General features: G+C 44.2%; 1 protein-coding gene across 2 annotated transcripts in view; it reads left to right on the forward strand.

Moving 5' to 3' along the window:
• The window catches only part of fam222ba (family with sequence similarity 222 member Ba), a 36,238-nt gene continuing 29,443 nt past the window's right edge, over positions 1-6,795 (forward strand). Inside the window, exon 1 of one of the 2 annotated variants that reach the window (XM_031741614.2) lies at positions 1-140. The gene's annotated coding sequence lies outside the window, so the exon portion shown is untranslated. The other variant, XM_039618346.1, reaches the window with a different exon arrangement.

Raw genomic sequence — 6,795 nt, forward strand, 5'->3', positions numbered from 1 at the left:
TACAGCGCATGCGCCGGAAGTTGCTGCCGCAGACAGCAGCAACAGCAGTGATTCGGCAGCGCAGGGCAACGGGAGAAAATCTGTCCGTTTTAAACCATGGCGACGTACTAAACGATGCCTTTCGCAGAGGTAAACGGAGAGTAAGTAGTTGTATCTTTATAACACGCCTGCTGTCCGACACCGTGTGACGTCCTCCTAGAGTGTGGCGTAAATATTAGGAAAGGTTGAGAAGGCAACAATGGGACTGTGTATGTTTCAGACTGGCTGGCTAGGTTAGCTAGCCAGGAGCCTGGGCAGTCAGCTGGCACACTGACTGGCAACATACAGGTTTATAGCTACTGTACTGCTCTCCTGCATTGGCTGTGTATCTACTGTAAAGCTCCTATCAAAGGCTTAAATCTCTCTGATACTCAACTATGTTTTAGTTTAGTGAAAAGAGTCATAAATTCTCGATTAGAGCTGATGATAACTGTACAAACTGGGCTTATGTTGTGTTTTGTTCAGCTGGTTAGCTAGTTTATATTGTGCAACGTGACGGCCACCAGTGTGGATTAAGCTGCGCTGCATTTGCCTGCTAAAGTATCATCGTCATCATCATCATCACGCTCGTATGTTCACTCATTAAAAATGTCATCAACAATGATGCAGGTAGTTTTGCGCCTCATCTCAAGCAAAATCGTAAGTGATTCTCCAATAAAAAGCTAGTTGCGGATGAAAGTTACAAGTTAGGTTATTTTATACTGCTTGCTACCTTCAAAGTTGTCTCCCCCTGGCTAGTGTCCGATATAATCATGAAAGCGTGCAACCATTTGCCAAGATGTAGAACCTCGGCCGTCTCCACTCGACTGTACAGATGCTGTGCGCCCTCCTTGCTCTCCAGGCGCGTCTGCAAATGGCACCTCTTAAACATAACGCCACGGGGAAGTGTTTCCACCTGCAAAAGCAAGTGTTAAAGGTGATAACAAAAGGTTGACGTCACCGGGCTCATCCTGATCCTGCCGCACAACCTCGACCGCTGAGGAGGTGGAGGAGGAGGAGTGCAGGAGGAGTAGTTTCAGAGGACGAGAGCAGCTTCTTTTTTTAATGCTAGGACGTCTAATGGTTCGTGTCTGGAAGGAAAAGGTCTATCTCTGATCAAATTTCGGGTATCCTAAGGGCGCACTTAACTAATGGGATCCTATCGACGTTTCTCCCCCTCCGAGCCCAATCTTTACACGGCGGAATGTTAATGTTGCCACAGCCTGTCCGTGTTGTCTTTGGCTGCTCTGGTTTTATTGCTGTAATCGGTCTGCAATGTCATGGAGCTTGTGACGGATTTGATTAAAAGGCAACTCTTCTGTTCTATGACTCGCCGGACTATGGAAGTTATCTGCTTTGCGCTTCACATGGTAAGATGATAAAACTGTGAACTATCCAGCGATATAAAAAAAGTGTTTTGTCTACATTTGCATGCCCGTTTTGAATAAAATTTTATATATATATATATATATATATATATATATATATATATATATATATATATATATATATATATATAAATAAATTCTGTCGTTATGTAAAAAGCCTTTATCTCTTCTTTACCACGACAAAGGTGGGACAGTCTAGTGCAGGGGTCCCCAATCTCAGTCCACGAGGGCCGGTGTCCCTGCAGGTTTTAGATCTCACCCTGGGTCAACACACCTGAATCACATGATTAGCTCATTACCAGGCCTCTGGAGAACTTCAAGACATGTTGAGAAGGTAATTTATCCATTTAAATCAGCTGTGATGGATCAAGGACACATCTAAAACCTGCAGGGACACCGGCCCTCGTGGACTGAGATTGGGGACCCCTGGTCTAGTGTATAGCAACGAGGGAAGGATGTGCTCTGTGATATCCAGCGCTTACTTAAACAAGAGCCTCACATTACTTGCCCAGAAGTGCAGTTTTGCAATGTAGCTTTCTTCCTCTATATGTTCCAAAGAGCGGATAATTAAATTTCAGACCTTGTTGTCGGGGAAACTCGGGGGGCCCTAAACTTTTTTTTTTCTTTTTTTTTTTGTGCAATTATCGTGTAGCAAGAACCCTTTTTGCATTGGGATGCTGTTTCCCAGCACAATGAAGCTTAATTGGGGCTCAACAGCAAATTAATATAAGGCCTCTGCCCATCTGTAAAATGCAGTTCACCTCTAATGACAGCTGTTATGTCAGTGAATATATCTGTGTGTGTGCATGTGTGTGCCACTGGGTATGTGGTTGCTTCTATTTAGGTCTTAAAATGACGTGTTTGCTCTAAGTTACAGAGGCTGCAGATAAGTCTGGATGTCATGAGCGCATGGTTCATTCGTTCATGTCACGCTGGTCAGCTCTGTAGAAAATTACAGCGTTCCAGCAAATTGAAATACCACTTGAACGTATGTGTTAATTAGATCTCTGCGTGCCTTTTCAAAAGTGTCTCTCCTCCTCTGCCCATGAGTCATGTGCTGACTCTTTGACCTGTCACCACAAATCCTGAGTCTTTGCTGAGGGCAAACTGACAGAAAAGCAAAGTTTTTTTTTCTTTTTTTTCCCCTTCCCACCCAGCCACTGACAAATTTGAACATATTGATCTACACTGTGGGCAGAGGAGGGCAATTTCCTCTAAAATACTTGTGCAGCATCTTGGCTGCTGTTGCCTCTCAGTTTCCTGTGGCCCGCAGGTGACGTAAAACTATGGCATGGGGGGAAAAAAGCTACATATTGTAGAGAACACATACGATTAGAGGCTTTAGAGTAAGTTGAGTGTGATTGTAATGCACGCCTACACAGTTTTCTAGACGCTATTCTTACACGTTGTTCTTGCAAACACATGGCAAAGCAGATATTAGTGAGTGATGACTAGCTTCACAAGGTTCAAACCAATCATTGTGAGCACCTTAAACTGAAGTCCAGATGGTTTTGTGTTGCAGAAGGTTCTCCATTCGACAGCCAAACTGTCTGATTCCCAACATTAGGCTTGTTTCAGACAGCAGTAATAAGAGGATAACATCAAAGCTCTGCTTTATTTCTGAGAGACTTCAGAGCAAGACTATGAATAACAGATCACAAGGTACAAAGAGTGAACCAGAGAACTTGAGCAGCTTTTATGTTTCAGCTGTTGTTGGGATTCACGGGGAGCTCATTAAAACACATTGATGAGGAACAGTCCCGATTCTCTGATTGTTGACTGTGAAATTGCTCAGCTAACCAACATATTTTTGATGCAATGATTTTTCTGTGCCGAAATGAGCCTCTTGGCTGATGCTCATTTTTTGGTTTATTCAAAGCCAGTGATTTGATGTAGCATTTTAGAGACGGTACTTGAAATGGAAATGTGTAACCGTGTGCTCTTCCCCCAGTGCAATACATTTGTACCTTTCTTTTTTCTTTTCCTGCAGGGTCCTGTGTATGTTTAATTGCTCACAGGTGTTGTCAGTGAATTTTATGCCCAGCATATTTTTTATTTTCCACACCCGATCATTTTAGATGAGAATGATTTGTTGACTATCATCCATTTGCTAAATAAGGCTGCCCCCCTACCCAGGTGCCAGGCAGCAGGACTGAGATTTCCTAGGTACCACTGATCTTCCCGCCATCTCCACCTTTCAGTCCTCCCATCACCAGGGCAGCTGTCAGCCCACACTCACCCACTCAGCCACCCACCACTTGGAGAAACTCTCTGAGGCCACCCAATGTCTTCTCAGCTGAATGAGTCTGGTTTCAGACAGGGAAGAGATCTTTGGTAGCCTCTGTGAGAAAGTCAGGAGACTCAGTATGTGGGTCAAACGCAGGTCAGACTAAGCATAGAGAACTGCAGCCACATGATACATCCAGATCAAGTGTTTACGGCATGATGGGCAACTTCTGGATATCTCTGAGAAAAGAGACTCAACTGCAAGGCTGAGGCTGTGGGTCAGCTGTTTGCATGGTATTCTGTTTGGCTCACGTGGGTGCTTTTATTTTGTGCAGTGACCACAGGCAGTAGCCTTCATATGAAGATACAGTTTGTTTCTTTGTTTGCTGCATTTTTGTGCATAGATTTGCATGCTAGCTGGCAGGTCCAATTAGGGTAACAAAAAAAAAAAAAAAGACTCTTGCTTGGTAGTTTGCATAATCAGCAAAGCCGAGCCCTTAAGCCAGGGAGTGATGTTACAAACACCAGGAGCAAAGGGCTTTCTGAAATTGTTATGTCTTCAGCTTGAGGGTAATCATGGACAAATCTCTAAGCCTCACAGTGCCATTCACAGCAATAACAACAGTTAGTGCAGCAGGACAAACGGGGCTAGGTCTAGGAGAGCATCTGTGTGATCAGGCTTGTCAGAGGCATTGCAGATGACGGGGTTGTTTATCCACCTCCATCTTCACAGGAACAGCAGAAGAGCAGGGCAGATACTGTTATCTGTTTATGGCACAAGATAAGGGCGTCTCAGTTGGATCACTGACCCTCCACTGGCACTCTCCGCCCCCTAGTACCAAGCGCTGTGTAATAAGAGGTCGCCAGACAAGTCCCATATCACTCTTAAGTGATCCTAATAGATGCCATTAGCATGTCCACGGTTATTGCTGCAGTTTTCCAGTGACCATGCCAACTGTACATATCAGGGCATCATTATCCACCGACAGGGAGGCTCAGAGTCTGACCCAAGTCTGTGGGGTCAGAAAGAATGCCACAACAAAGCACCGGTGAAGCTGTAGAGGATATCAAGTGGTGGGGATAAAGGGGAGAGTGAGCTCAAAGTGTCATAGTTGGCGCAGACTTTAGATAAAGCTAAGCTGTGAGAGGATTAGAGAGGGAGGAGATGTAAAATGCTCTCGGCTAATTGGGCTTTATTTTTAATATTTCAGAGGGTTCATTAGACACTAAATTGGTGAAGTATTTCAGTTCTGTCTGTTGCCTGAGAGCCTTTTTTGGGACAAGCTTTACAACCTGAATAATGACATATAATTTTTGTTAAGGCCTGGTCATTGAAAATAGCACACTGGTATATTAAAATTCTCCCTTTTCCCCTCCTGTTACAAGGTTAGATTACATAATTTTTGCCCAAATACAAGCTTAGTTGCAGGCCTACATCTGGGCCAGTGCATTCTGACTTCATCTACTTGACTTTTTGGTTTTTTTCTCTTTGTAATTTTGAGCAGGTCACAGTTGCCAGAAGGATATACTTTAGGGTATCATACAGTTGTCTTTCAAACTGACAAAGCAGTGAATGACTTTGACAGTGGGTATGGGGCTCAGAGGCTTGGTCTGGGTGTTAAGCTCTGTGCTGGAAAGGGACGTAGGCTGTGCTGAGAGAGCTGTCAAGGAGAGCGGTCAGTGCACAGCACTTTGCCATGACCCTCCACAGCTTATCATCAGTTACACCACTTCTCCGGGCCTCAGTGTGTGGGTGTGTTTTTTCTGTGTCCGTGCACCGTGCTGGAGAGCGAGCGGTGCTTAGAATGGGGTCCTTTATAACCTCCTAACCCTCTGGTCCTGTTTGCTTCCATTGTTGGCCACAGTGAATGGTATCTCCGTGCCTTGAAAAGTAACCAGATGACATTCTTCCTGTTGTTCAAAAGGGCCCGGGGTTCCATTGTAAAAAGCATCTGAAAGGATAGGCTAAGACTGTGACCTTCAGAGGCTAATCTCTGGCATGTCATTCAGTGCCTGTTTGAAGCAAATGCAGACTTTTCTCCCTGATAGAACGCACCAGTTCAAACAAAGAAGGAATTCCTCGTCAGTTTTCAACACTTAGACTTTTAAAAGCAGTCAAGATAGTTTTTGGGGTTTTTTGTTTTTTCCCAGAACCACCTTCTTCATAAAGGAACCAGAGGATGTTTTGTAGCAGCTGAAGTGAATCGTTATTCCAGACAGGCAGTGTGTCTGACACCTACATTGTCCAAACAGTCTCTTCAGCCTGTGACTGAGCCCTCTGTACACAGACCCGTGGCATCAGCAGCCCCTCTGTACTGAATGCTGAAATACCGCTGCTGCTGTGAAAGCAACGGGGATGAAATGCACTTAGTGAGACAGTAAACATCGGTGGAGCTCTCAAACTATCTTGCGTTGTTTATGTCTCCTCCTCCTCCTCTCCGGTGTATTTGCTGTCTTCAGCTGGCTGAGTTTCCTGGAATGTGCAGAGATGCAGTTGTAGCTCTGTAGGGGGATGTTGGCTTTAATCACGGTTCATAGTTCAACTCTGTAGTTGGACTCAACTGAGCAGCAATCAGACAAGAGTCACATTATTCTTCTGAACTGGAAGACCACACTTGATGTAGCTGTTTTATTATGAAGTTTGCTCTTTGCTCAACAGATTCAGATCATTTTTTCCCCTCTTGTATATGAGGAGCTTGAAAAATGAGCTATTTAAACTTTGAACCTCAACTATTGCATTTCTGACAACACTTGAAAGGGAGCAGCCTTCACAGCATAATACGGTACTGCTATTTAGTTGTAAAAATTTACTTTTCATGACTCCCTCTTTAACAGATGCTTTTAGTCCACACCTAATGAGACTTTACCATTCATCTATTCAAGGGGATTGCTTTTCAGCAGATTCATTTTAGTGGCATTGAGCTGTCTTTGTGCTTGTCTAAAAGATCTCTGAGAGCAGGCCTCCCATTGCAATGTTTCCTCTGTGCTTCATGTGTACCACCTGTATGGGGTTAAGACTGGGGTCAGACCTCTTGCAGAAGTCCGTTGTCTGGGTTCCCGTTTTAAGAAGCTGGACTGACATAAAAAAGGAAAAAGCTGTCAGGTTTATAGGGCCTCTTTTGTCAGGCATCTTTCAACAATAAATAATTGGCATATCTCCTGC

The sequence above is a fragment of the Oreochromis aureus genome, linkage group 10, assembly GCF_013358895.1.
Source record: "Oreochromis aureus strain Israel breed Guangdong linkage group 10, ZZ_aureus, whole genome shotgun sequence".
Taxonomy (NCBI): domain Eukaryota; kingdom Metazoa; phylum Chordata; class Actinopteri; order Cichliformes; family Cichlidae; genus Oreochromis; species Oreochromis aureus.